Source organism: Echinops telfairi, unplaced genomic scaffold, assembly GCF_000313985.2.
Source record: "Echinops telfairi isolate 266 unplaced genomic scaffold, ASM31398v2 ScPeMD7_2;HRSCAF=8, whole genome shotgun sequence".
NCBI lineage: Eukaryota > Metazoa > Chordata > Mammalia > Afrosoricida > Tenrecidae > Echinops > Echinops telfairi.
The window spans coordinates 18,427,035-18,441,328 of NW_022103898.1; the positions used below are offsets into that span (position 1 = coordinate 18,427,035).

At 46.8% G+C, this 14,294-nt stretch overlaps 1 protein-coding gene across 1 annotated transcript in view; it reads left to right on the top strand.

The window, feature by feature from the left end:
• SYN3 (synapsin III) overlaps nucleotides 1-14,294 on the top strand; it is a 548,280-nt gene that overhangs the window by 440,129 nt on the left and 93,857 nt on the right. The window lies entirely within an intron of this gene.

The following is a 14,294-nucleotide window of genomic DNA, read 5'->3' on the forward strand; positions in this document are numbered from 1 at the left end:
CATGCGTTTCTGTGGATTTGTTTCTCTACAGTACCCAGACTAACACACAGAGTATCAGATCAACCTGTGGTCAGTTTAATGATCATTTTTAAAGTAACTTCAAAGCAGATGCTTAAACTAGTACCAAAAGGAATTTTTTTTACATATGCACAACTGTGTCTGGTGGTAATTTGACCTTTCCTAGATTGATCTTAAATGAATGCTAGTTTATTTTCTTTTTTTTTTTCCATTCTGACAAGGACCCATAGAATGTGGAATGAATTTTACATATAAACTCCAATGTTCACTATCAATGTTCACTCGGTGGTCAAAATACTCCACCCCATTTCAGATAAAATAACTGAATTCCAAGAGGCTAAGATATTTGCCCCAGACTACTCTGATAAAATATGACATTCACAGTATGTAACCCCCCATTAGTCTATCTTCAGAAGTTGGCATTCTTTCTGCCCCTCGTTCTGATACTCCATGAGTAGAGGTGTCCTGAGCCAGGGGAATGATGCCCCTCCCTTTGTCCTGGCATGCAGTTCTTGTTCCACACAATCTCAGTAAGAGGTCTTGAAGCAAAAGTGGGCATGCATCCATCTGTACTTTAATTAGAAAACATTCTACATGTGCTCCCTTCCCTGGATGGCACAGGGTGCTCAACTGCTACGCAAAAGGTGGACAGTTGGAACTCACCTCGAAGCAGCTCAGGAGAAACTGCTCTGCAACCATGTAGTTGCCACACATTGGAACCCAAGTAACAGCAAATTGGACGTGTGTCCACTCCCCTCTGGTGGTGTAGTGGTTACCAGTTGGGCTGTTGACTGTAAGGTCCACAGTTCAAATCCCACCTCTGTGGGAGAAAGATGGGGCTTTTTACTCCTGTGAAAAGGTACATCCTCAGACACTCACAGGGGCATTTCTACCTTATCCTATCAGGACATTCTGAGTCTCAAAAACCTTGATAGCATTGAGTTTGGTTTAGTTTGTTTGATTGATTTGGGATTTATTGATCGCCTGCAGAAACACACGGGGATTCTGAAGCAATTCTCATTTAGCTCTTGGCTGGGGCGCGTCCCGGCTGCATGCACTCGTGTTGATGGGATTTAAGGTGGTCATGGGCACTTAGAATCACCCAGAGCCTCCTCGGGGTCCTGCTGGGGATGTTGCCTGACACGTTGGGGCTGTGAGCCTGAGCTTGTCCGGCTGACCTCCAGAGCCAGCTCCACTCCGTAAACACCCACAGGCCAGAACAAGAAAGGCGTATTTGCAGACAAATATTGCCATACTATCAGTGTGTTTATTTTTGACTATTCCGTTTCTCAGGGAAACAGGAACTGTAAGAGAAAGGAATGTTTTGGTTTTGGTTGGGCAGGTTTAGAATCATTTTTCTAAATATGCTTCCAGTGTTTTTCCAAGACACACTGGGGAAAGAAAAAAAAAGAAAAAGGAGGCAGCAATGTTGCCAGTTCTGAGCTGGATTCTAAGGGCAGAGAGCCATGAGACCACAGGTCTCCATCAGCCAACACCGATGAAGCTCTGCCCGTCAGGCAGGCTGTGTCTAAGGTAGGTCCAAGAATGGGCCACAGCTTCTACTCTCCTGAGAGCAGAAGAACTAGATGGTGCCCAGCCACTACCGCTGACCACTCTGATTGGGGTCACAACAGAAGGATCTGGGCAGGGTCAGAGAGAAAAACTAGAACGAAATTCAAGTTCACCATAAAAAGACCAGATCAACTGGTCTGACAGAGACACACTTCTCACTGAGAACTGAAGCCATTCCCCAAATCTGTAAGATGAACACTAATGCGGGGTGGGGTGGGGGGGGCGGGGATGTGCTCCTTAAAACAACCCAGGAGAGGCGACCCAATGGGCAACACTGTCCCTAAAGCAGAGATGAAAAGTCAGGAAAACCAGACAAATAGAAACAGGAAACCTGGCGTGGGGATGGGCCAAGTGCTGATGCATCACAGTCCCCGAAAAATTTGTGTAGAAATGATTACACGGGAGTGTATTTGTTCCATCCACCTTCACCCGAAGCACAGTAAAGTGTTCAAATGCATAAAGATGGTGATGTAGCAGACGGTATCTAGACTCTTCAGCACCGGAGTGAGTGGGGAGGCCATGGACTGAGATCAGGACACAGAGAAAGGAGAGGAGCCCGACCAACCTGTGGTTCAGGAGAGGCTGGAAGTTCAAAGATGAGCAAGGCAGGCACTAAAAAGTGTGCCTGGCACACGCACAGCTCTGTGAGGGAGACGGGCCTTCATGAAGCAATCTCACGGACCGTTCTAAAATGGCGGAAGTGGGCTGCACAGAGACAAGACAGATGCCATGGTTGTCGGGGGCGTGGGGAAGGTGAGGGGAATTGGGGAGTAGATAATGAATGCAGGAGGCAGCACGAGAACTGCTTGTGATGGTGTCTCTGCAACTCTTTTTAAACGTGACTGAATGACGGAAGTGTCTCATATGTGGCTTTTAGATTAGTAACACCATTGTTGAAAACTGAGCAAATGAAATGGCAGAGGTGTGCAGAGGTGTGAAATGGGCAGGGAGGTCACAGCCAAGTCTTGGGGCTTTGAAAGTGTGCGCTGACACATGGATAGGAGTTGATTGGATGAGGACCCCATAATTAGGCCAATCTCTGGAAACACAGAGCCGGCCTGTTGTCTCTCTGTGTTTCAGTCCACTGGGTGATCTTTTAAAGACCTTTCTATTGCGAATTGGGTGACAATTTACCAAGCAGATCACAGTTTGACAGCCAGCAATTCAGACACAATCTGACTCAGTGCGCAGAGTCACTCCATGTATCCCTCCATTCCCTCCATGTCTCGGCTTCCTCCCTGCACTTCCTGTTTCCAATCCTCTTCTTCCCAAACCCTCTGTACTCTGTCCTGCACTTTGTTCGAAAGGCTGTCCTTTCGAACGGAAGTGGTTGATTCTTCTAACGTGGAGGTGAGTTCAGTTACCGATCTGAAGGGTGATTAGGGACCATGTCCCACCAATAAGTCTGTTCTCTTAGGTGATAGCTTTAAGATTTGTCACAACACTTAAGAGTCGGAAAAGACTTTCAGGGGTCACCTTGTTCCTTCCCCCTTTCTCACCCACCCCAACAGGACCCAATGTCAACCAGGTCATGAGAGTCTTTATATTCAGTGCTTAAAATTCCAAGGAGAGCCTGTCAGACACTACAGGCCAAGGGGAGGCTTGTTAAGCAGCTGATGGAGGGTGTCTGTTCTCTCCTGAGTGAATGAACCTTTTAAAATGCTTATAGCAAGTCCTGTCACCCAGGCTGCCCCATTTCTGTCAAAGGCTTCATCATGCTCTCTGTTCATGGCCTGGGTGTTGGGCTTCCGAATCCTGTGGGTTAGTTTTCGATATCCCCTGCCCACCGTTGTCATCTTAGCCCAGAGATCCTGACTGTAAAGGGGAGAAAACAGCATTCAGTGGCATCCTACCATGCGCCAGCCTGAAGAGGCACGAACTCTTTCCCAGAAGAGGGTGCAACGTCCTTGAGTGAGGCGCATACTTCTGTGATCTAAAGTCAGTACCTTATGTTGCAGGATAAGTATGCAGTTAAAGGACCAGAGAGCCAGGGGCAAAGCTATAGATGATTGAGGGGTTGATGAGTGGATGGATGGATGGATGGATGGATGGATGGATGGATGGATGGATGGATACATGCATGGATGGGTGGATGGATGGATGGATGTTTGGATGGATAGGCAGGTAAGTGGGTAGACAGACAGATGAATAGGCAGACAGATAGCTAGATCGTTCAGGTCCCTGGATGGCACTGTTGACTACTAACCTAAAAGTTGGTAGTTCTAACCCACCCGGCAGCACCAGGAAAAAAAGGACCTGCTAGGCAGTCTGCTTCTCTGAAAATTCTAGCCAAGAAAGCCCTTTGGAGCAATTCTACTATTCGGTGCCACATGGAGTCACCTGAGTCAGAATCCATGAAAACAGGTTAGAGATGGATGTGGATAACCAGGCCCTCTTCAGATTCAAATAGATGATGCCCACAGGTGAGGTGGCGAGCAGGAGGATCGCAGGCGAGGGCGTGCAGAGTCACATGGATCCAGGGTCGATGGAGACATGGCAGGGCTCAGGGTCAGCAGCAGAGTCCCAGCAAGGAGGAGGGTGACGTCACACACACAGAGAGAAAGATCGTCTCTGTTCATTTCGCTCTTGTTCAAAAGGTATATGGCTTCAAGAAGTGCTATTAGACTGTGACTTGATTGACAGGCTTGACTCCATCCGTCACCTGCAGTGTCTAGTTGACCAAATCCCTAACTACCACAGCACTGAAGCTGAGATGTGAATCCCAGTCTGCCCAGCTTCAAAGCTCGAGCTGTCCCATCACCCATCGGTCTTGTCCTAACTTGTTCCTCCCATCCTACTCCAATGCCATCGAATGTGTGAGCACGCACCGTTCTGGGCGTTTGTGAAGCATAGCATCCGATGACTGCTAGCATGATTATCCAGAGGGACTGACTAGCGTCCCGTGTGGAAGAAAGCGGCATGGGGCTGTGGGCCAAAGCTTTTGAACAAGAGCAAAATGAACAGAGAACAGGATGAGTGATCCTAGGCAAGCAATTTCACCTCTGTTAGCCTTCATGTCTAAGGTGACCAGATTTTAGCATTGGTAAAGCGGGACACCATTGATAAAACTCATATCCTGGCGAAATAGCCATATGGCAGCCGAAAACCGTATACCCTAGCTTGTCGTGCATTCTTTCCAAAAATCAGGACTTTTTAAAAATGCTGTGGGACGTGGGAAAACTTGTTAAAAATCGGGACTGTCCCGCCAAAAGCGGGACATCTGGTCACCTTATTCATGTCCTCCTATAGTAAATGAGGATAATAACAAGAGCTACCTCAGAAATATAAGAATGCTGGTCAGCTGTTCGAGACCACCAGCCGCTCCTTGGGAGAAAGATGAGGCTTTCTATTCCCATAAAGTTACCGTCTTGGAAACCCACAGAGGCAGTTTGACGCCGTCCTGTAGGGTTGTCATGAATCAGGATCTGCTCTGTGGTGGTGAGTTTTGAGTTTGGTGCATTGGTTTTAATGTTGGACTGCTGAGCACAAGGTCAGCAGTTCAAACCCACCAGCCATTCCTCAGGAGAAAGATGGGAGCAGACAGTCTCAGGACCTCTCTATACGGTCGAGATGAGTCAGAATCTACTTGAAGGCAGTGGGTTTGTTGTTGTTGTTTTGGTTTACCTCAGAAAAATGATTGGCAGATTAAGTGAGGTAGATTAAGTGAGCACGTAAAAAGGCAATATATGTAAATGAGGCAATATATGCAAACACCTCCACTTCTTTTGCCTTCTCGGGAGACTGTGGGGACAAGATGGATTTACACAGGGAGCAACAGGGGCTCAAACGAAGGACGTGAGGACGGCACAGGACAGGGCGCTGTTTCCTTCCGTTGTGCGGGGGTCGCTACGAGTCAGCGCAGACTCAGCGTCACCTACCAACAATGTAGCACAGGTCTTGCCAACACTAAGTGCTCAAACAAGCCAACCAACAAACAAACACAAAACAAAAACCCGAGGGCTTTTACTACTACAACCTCCAGAAAGTTCTTTCTAAAACCTGCTTTATATGTGTCCACACCCTTTGGCCCTCAAAGGTGTTCAATGGCTTGCTTGTGGAACACACTCCAAACTCCTACCTTCAGTCATGAAGGTGCCCCCCCACCACCACCACCCCGGCCAATACATTATTCACTACCCATGTTGTCCATTACAGTGTCCACTGCTTCCTCAACGAACCATCTACTCAAACCAAGTTGATCAACACTGGTCCCCCCAATTCTTTCTGACTGTCTGCACTTGGCCTTGTGAGAAGGTTGCGCTAACGCCCACCTAACCCCTGTGCGACATGCAGAGCATCCTCTGTGTATTGGACCACTGGGTGGAGCTCGGCAGATACAATGATCAGCAAAGGTTCCTGCGCTCCCAGCACCAATGGTGGAACACGGAGATGGGAGAGTCAAAAAGTAAAACTAAAGGCATGAAGGGTGGAGAGCTCTCCAAAGGGAAGTTGCAGGTGGGATGAGAAAAGCAAGCAGAAAGTGAGGGGAGGGTTCTGTGGGGACCGTCAACTGAGCCTTGAACCATGGGAAGGGCTTGGCTTAGAAAAGCCTTCCAGCGACGGGAAGCGGTATGGACCAAGTCCTGCAGCTTTGGGGCGCATGATCCACGCACAGAGCTTACAGGCCAGCGACCTGGACCGCACCCGGAAGAGAAAGTCAAGGGCTAGATCAAGCGGGGTCTTGTAGGCGTGGAATGGAGGCCCGGCTCTTCCTGACTTGGTCAGCCCTAACCCTTCTTCCTCCAGACGCTTCCCAGTCCTTGCTTCCTCATCACTTCCAGGAGCAGACACCATACTCATTTAAAGCGCCTCTGAGTCAGAAGACAGAGGGAGTCGCCCCCTCCCCTGGGGCTCACCACCAGACCCCTCTGGCTTATCCTCTGGCTCCAACCTACCCCAGAGCCTGGCCCAATAATAGGAGTTCTGGACTACCCCCACTTCTTTTGGCTTCTTGGGGATACTTCTGAATAGGGCCCTTATCAGGGTGGGGAATCTCTGGTTTAAAAATTGATCTGCGCCCGGATGTCAGGCCTCTTGTGCCATTGGGTAGGGCTGAACTTTGGAGCGCCGGGGGCCTTGTCGGCAGGGACAAGGAGGCCGTGAGAGACTAGTGCAGGCCTGGCTTCCCTAGGGGAACTAAATAAAACTCTTGTTGTGAAGGGAAGGGAGAAAATAGCCGACAAGATGTTGTTTGTCCTCTGTGACCTGTCTGTGTTCGGGAGGGGCTCACATGTTGTCAATGAAATGGAAATGGTCTCTGAAATGCAGTTGGCACAGCTCGGGGAAGGGAAAGGACAGAGAGAGGGCAGATGTGAGTGAGCTGCGGTACATCACCTCCACCAACTCTTCACTGTCTGACCTTGGACGGATCACTTCCTGTGCCTTCTTATTGATCACGTGGGGGAGGAAACCACTGCTAAGTGCCTAGCACAGCTCCGCAGAATCTCTGACTGGCAAGAGGTTGGAGGTTCAGACCCACCACGAGGTGCCTCGGAAGACAAGCCTAGAGATCTGCTTCCGTGTCAGGGTTACAGGGTTGACAGCCCTACGGAACAGCTCCACTCCGTATGGACGGGGTCCCCAGGAGTCACCACTGAACAGTAGCAACAAACAATAGCAGTTCCACTCCTGGCCCTACAAGACACCCAATCGATGTAGCTCCTTTGTGCCTGGGACCCAAGAGATTTGCATCACCCAGGGTGGGGATGCTGTGGCTGGCACCCACTTGCATTTCTTGAGTTTTAGCATTTGGCTTCGAGGGTCCATCAGATCATCTTCTGAGATGGCTTCTTCTCCCCTCGAAATACTGTTGGTCTCACCTCCGTGAGTCAAATGAGGACGTCTGTGTCTTTGCGAAGATGGGAAGGGAAATCCTGTTTCTAGCAGAGAGAGAGGGGAGGAGAATAACCCACATGTTCATTTGTAGGAACATAGAGAAAGACGTGTAGCCCATGCATGGTTTGGAAGAGCCCGCCACTGAGGAAGCAGTTGGGTCAGGCATTAATCCCTTGACACAGAGGAGCGGGGTGTGCGTGGTGTGATACCAAGGGCAAAGAGCCACTTTTGCCCCAAATGAACATCAACAGAAACCGTGGATGTTTAGGGCATGTCTGATGTTGTCCCTGCAGCTGATTCCACCTCATGGTGTCCCCGTGTACGCAGACGAGAACTGCTTGCTCCCCACAGAGTTTTGTTGTTGTTTTGTTTTTGTCATTTGATTGGGAGTTAACACATTCATCACATCATTCCATAGTTCAATCAGCCCCCTAGAGTTTTCAGGACTGCGACTCTTCAGAAGCAGAATGCCAGGCCTCCCGGTGGGTTTGAATCCCCAGCCTTTGGTCTAGTAGTCCAGTGCTTGACTGTGTGTGCCACGCAGGGACTCTATGGCATGCATACATACATGTGTGCCGAGGTGAAGCTTGGGGACCTACTGGAGGTGGGAGGTATCCAGCAGAGGCACTGAGCAGGTGAGACTGGTGATCTCAACTGGGGAGGGGACAGTGGAGTGAGAATGGAAGCGTGTGTATGGGGTGGGGTGCAAAATAGAAAGGCATGTATGATATAGTGTTCAGTGAGAAGATAGAATGAGAAAATAATTCTACGTGACTACTGCAAAAATAGGCAGTGTTTTTATTTAACATATGATGTCGTTGGGTGCTGTTGAGTCGGTTTGATTCCTAACGACCCCGTATGATAAAAATAGAGCTTCTCCCAAGGGCGTTCTTAGCTGTCATCGTTCTGAGAGCAAATCTCCAGGGATTTCACCAAGGAAGCAGCCGGGTGGATTCAAACTAGCAACTTTTCAGTCAGTTGTCAATGTTGAACCACGGTGCCAAACAGGCTTATCAAGTCATAGGGCTCATACAGAGGCTGGTTTTGGATTCGCTACACATTTTATATAAATGTATACACACACAAGGGAATGTCTACAAGTTTATGAAAAAATTGCATTATAATTTCATTCTAATTTTCCACATACTTTTTGAAGCCGCCTCCCTAGTATAGATATAATTGCTATTACTTTAAAGCCATGATGAGACGGCGGATGAAGACATTGAAGAGTTGTCTGTAGTCTGGAACAGATCAAATAGGCAATCGAGATGCACTGGTAATTACTGGTGGGTGGAGTGGGAATGGTGAAAACACAGGAGAAAGGGTGGTAGTTGGAAAGTGTGGCTTTGCTGGTAGAAATGACCCAAGAGATTATTACATGATCCGATTCTGCAATGATTACACTCTTCAGTGTGAATTAGAACCCAATGTAAAGAAAAGAACAATTCTCTCTACTGGACCAATAGGTAACATTATCATAAATGGAGAAAAGATTGAAATTGTCAAGGATTTTGTCTTGCTTAGATCCACAATGACACTCAGGAAGCATAGTGCACAGATTACATGACACATTGCATTAGATCTGCTGCACAAGGCTCCTTTACAGTGTTGAAAAGCAAGGTGAGGTAGTTAGTTTATTGTGCCAACCTGCCCGATAAATACATGTGGAATTAATTAAAGGGCAGAGGGATAAATGGCTTGGTGAGCCTCGCCTTTCTAGTTCTCGGGTCTCTTGCTTTCTGATGGTCGGACCAGGGTGCAGCTGCCGTAGCCAGTTCCCCGCTTTAGCTGGTAAGGCTCATTTCCTACAAGACATCCCCAAGGAGAAGCTGTATGGACCTACCCTGATGCTGCCCTGGGTGCTGGAGCAGCCGCATGGAGACCCCTGCTAGTGCTGAGATGCTTACATGTTCACTGATTTGGCTTTCCTCCTGCAGTTGGCATCATTACATGTGTTTTGTGAGATGGAGGGGGACTTTGTGGACTGGTGTCGGACATATGGGTTAATGTTGGACTTGTGGGCTTGGGCAGCACTGGGTTGGGATGTTTTCTTTGATGTATTACTTTGAGGACTAACATGTGCCGGACCCAAGCAGTCACCTGCTTGTTTCAGTCACCTCCTATGCGTGCAAGTTGGGCTTGAATAAGAAAGACCAACAGTGACTATGCACTTGAATGACGGCCTGGCAAAGAAAATTGAAAGTACCATGGGCTGCCAAAAAAACAAACAAATCTGTCTCGAAAGAAATACAACCAGAATGCTCCTTAGAAGCATTCGGATGGTGAGCCTTCATCTCACCTACTTTGGACGTGTTATCAGGAGAGAGCGGTCCCGGGGAAAGGACATTGGACTTGGTAGAGTAGAGAGGCAGCAGGAATACCCTGAACAAGAGGTGACGCAAAAGACCTCTTTAAAGTGTTGAAAGCAAAGAGGCCACTTTGAGGACCAAGGTGCCCCTGGGCCAAGTTGTGGTGTTTTCAGTCGCCTCACCAGCATCCAAATGCTGGACAATGGATAAGGAAGACCAAAGAGGAGCTGATGCCTTTGAATTATGGAGTTGGCAAAGAATATTGAATATCCGGTGGACTGCCAGAACTTCACACGAATGTGTCTCAGGGGAAGGATCGTCAGAAAGCTCCTTGGAATTGATCATGGTGAGACTTAAAATTCACACTTTGGACAGGTTATCTGAAGGGACAGGTCATGCTGGATAAAGTGAAGGTCATCTACAAGAGGAAGACCCTCCGTGAGATGGACGGACACAGTGCCTGCAACAATGGGCTCAACAATCTAGCAACAATCGTGAGCATAGTGCCTCACCGTGCAGTGCGTAGTTCGGTTGTACAGGGGCTGTATGCGTTGGAACCAACGTGGTGGCATCTAGCAACAGCTATGGAGAAAGGGAATGGTGAAACAAGCACACGCAATAGAATGTTTATGCTTTGGAGAATATGAGTAAAGGCGGTGGTGAGATTCAACTGTTTCAAACCGGAGCAGAACCCACACCTAAATTTTTGTGGAGGCTGGTGAAGCGGTTGTTGAAATGGCACTTGTAATCTGGGTGCTCTCTAAGGCGGGTGGCTGGGCAGCCACTCGGTGTGGAAATAACAAACTTACATTCTTTAATCCTTTTTAATATTCATCTGTACAACAGCATGTTCAAAGAGCCCGCATAGGTATAAAAGATTAGATGGAACTATGCTTGTAATAAAAGTGAATATTATTGCAAGTGTGGGCACCAACCAAGAAGCAATATGGATATATCTTAAATAACAGTATCGGGGGTTTTCAGTTATGAATCATTTTCATTAACATTTTAAAATTTTATTATAACATATTTTAGTTTTGTGTATTCCTTTAATTTTTCTTATTTAAGTATTAACTGTATGAAATAATAAACTACCTTTTGATATATCGCAAGTCGAAAGAAAATGTTTTAAAAATGGTGATGGCAACAAATGTACAAATGTGCTTGACACAATGGATGGATGGATGGATTGTGTTAAGAGTTAAGTTGTATGAGCCCCCAATAAAATGATTTTTTAAAAAGAGCTGTACAAGCCCCCAATTTAAAAAGCAAAACAAAACAAAAAACTGTGGCACAAAAGAAAATCAGAAGGGTCATTAGGACAGCGAACCGGTTGTGAAATTATTTGAATCTCACCACTGTATAAAGGACACGTGGAAACTCTTTCTATTGTTTTATAATACCTCTGTAAATCTGAATTTTTAAAATTATTTTTGAATACTGCTTTGTTGAGATGATGGGGATGATTCTCATCTTAAATATCTATAGTTATTTTAACACCATTCTTTCCATGAAGAGGTGTCATTTTCAAAGAAAAAAAAGGAATGAGAAACTTTTGGAGATGTCTGCATCCTCTCCACTTTTGCAGCCCAGCCCAGGCACAACCAAAGGCAACGATTGTGTGCTGTAATCAATTCCAAATGATCTCCACCCCTTCTTCCTCTCCCAGTACAAGCCATCCTGTCCATGGCTGACAACTGACTCTCTTGTTCCAGAACTCTCCTACTTTCCCACAGTCCATCTGAGCAACTTAAACTCCTCCTTTGGCTTTGAAGGCCACTAAGAATCTGGCCCCAAGCGGCCTCTTCCATCTCCCCAATCCCAGATCAAAATCTTGCCAGCCCACATATGAGTCTAGAAAGAAAACTGATTTCAACAAGTCAAACTCAACTTGGCCAGGGGAAATAGTTCCCTCCATCCTAAGAAAATCTGTTGCTTTCAACAAGCTTTCAAATTCTTTTCTTTATACTCTTACTTAACACATATCAGATTTTTCTAGATTGACTCTGGACCACATATAGTTTCAGTCTCGTGATTTCTGACAATTAAGTTATTCCTCTGGGTGGACCCAAACATTCAACCTTGAGGTTAGCAGCCCAGCATGTTATCATTTGCATTGTGTGGAGACCAGCAGACAGCTTTATTGCTAATAAAAATCCGATTAGATGTAACAAAGTAAGTCTTCTTCGTATGCGTCTTTATTCACTGGAGCACACGAAGAATCTAAACAAGCGCTCTGGGAAGCTCACAGTACTCACCACAGTTCGCCCCTTGAAAATGCTTTGCCTTCCCTCCTCCACTCACCCTCCACTCATCCCTGAGCCCTTCTTAAAGCCTTCCTTTCCTAGGTAGACTTCCCATGACCCACTGCTCTTGACCGCCATGTTGCCTTCTTCTGTTCTTTCATTGTTCCACCACTGGAGGCAGACAGCTGTTCTCTGCCTTCTGTGTGTCTCCGTCGTAGACAGTCACATCGTTCTCCGGCAGTTTGAGTAGTATTTTATTTCTTAAGTGATGCCCGCAGCACTGTTCTCTAAGTTGGGTAGGTTGTTGGTTTTTGGTGGGTTTTTTTTCATATTTTAAATAGTCCATAATTATCAAGCTAGCAAATAACAACCAATGGGAGCATTCTCATCACACAGCAGTCCATGGAGAGGCCCAAGAAGTGAGACTGGATGTGCAATCTACTCCCAATTGTGTAAAAGGAGAACAAATTTTAAAAATAGAGAGAAATTTTTAAAATATATTTTAAATACCAGCAGAAGATATTCCAAAACTAACTTTCATTGTCTCCTTTACTCCTTTATTTATACTCAATACTTTATTCTATTTTCCAAACTTGTTATAGAGAGCACTTCTTGTTTTTGGAATAATAATCAAGTATTGCTTTTGTTTTTGAAGATGTACTTGTTCATGCTAGACACCAGGGTATATTGAAAGTTAGCCTGAAATCAGGAGGAAAAAATATATTCAGCTTCTACTGCAGGCCACCCTCGAACTCGACCTTGGGGAACATTTTTCAAGTAAATATATCACATCATTCTTGTAGTTGGGCAGTTCCAAGTTCAAGGTTCAGCTCTATCTTTTCCTAAGGCTGATTTGAGTCTCAATGCTCTTGTGTGCAGATGACAATCAAAAGACCTTTCTTCCTTGCCTTGTGGGGCCGTTGTGGGGTAAAAATGAAATGAGATTTATAGAGTGGCAGACATTCATGCAGAAAACACTACATGTCACCCACAGTACTGGGCACCAAGAGGGAAGAGCTGGGGTCCTGCTTTCACAGAGCCGAAGTATGAGAAGACAGACAGCATGATCAGAGGACAGTGCAGGACAGACAGGAAAACTTAAGAACCGACCAACAAAACAATGGGGCAGTATAAAGAACGGGATGTGATTCACACTGGATGGGGTGGGGGTGGAAGCCAGCGAGCCCTGTTGGCATCATGGGTTAAATGATGGGCTGCCAGCCAAAGGTCAGCATTGCAAACCCAGAGAAAGACGCAGCTGTCTATTTCCTAACAGATTGACAACCTTGGGCACCCGATGGGGCAGTTGTCTTCTGCCCTCGGGGGTCACTGTGGATCAGCACAAACTCAAGAGCAGTGAGTTTTTGTTTCTCCTTTCTTTGGAGGCAGGGGGAGGAATCCAAGTGTAAAGGAGTCACATCATCAATAAATCATGAGAAGAAACAGCCTTTGTCCTTATGCAACTCAAAATAGACTTCCAGCAGGCAAGCACACACGTCTCAAGCAGCCTGTGAGAACTATGAAGGAGGAAGGGTGTTGCAGGAAGATGTTGGGCTTGGGTTTGAACCCAGTCTCCTCCCTTCCTGGCTAAGTGTCCGTGAGCATTGGCAAGCTTTCTTCATTTGTCTCACGGGGAGAAGAGTGTGGGCCTTGTAGGCCCTGCTGGGAGGATTGATTGGATCACAGGTTCAGTAGGGAGCACCTGCCTTGGACCAGGTGGTGTTCTAGGAGCTGGGGGCACAAGGGGGAACCTGCAGACCAGGCTGCTTTCATGAAGTTTAACTCTGGACGGGTCAGAAGCTCAACACAGAAACGACTGTGCTGAGGTAGGCTAGAGAGGGCTGGTGGGTGGTGAATTGAAGAATTGGTGGCGAAATAATGTAAGACCTGAGACAGTAACGAAGACATTGACATTAACTGAACACTTTCAATGTAAGTGCTTTGCATGTGGAAGCTCAATGCTGCCAGCCAGCCTAGAGAGTGGTGGCTATTTTTTGGTACCAGTTTACATACGAGGAAGCTGAGACCCAGGTCAGTGTAATCACTTCTCCAAGGCTGCACAGGTGGTAAAGCCAAACTTGGAAACCAGTTAGTTTGCTCTGCTCTACGGTGTTGTGGCCTAGTATTGGGTTGTTACCTACAAGGTCAGTGGTTCCAATCCACCAGCAACTCCACAGGGCGGGGGGGGCGGGAATTAGGCTGTCTGCTCCCATAAACATTCATAGGCTTGGGAGCACTAAGGAGCAGTTCTACTTTGTCCTATAAGGTCACTATGAGTCAGAACCAACTTGGTGGCTGTGGGTTGGGTTGGGTT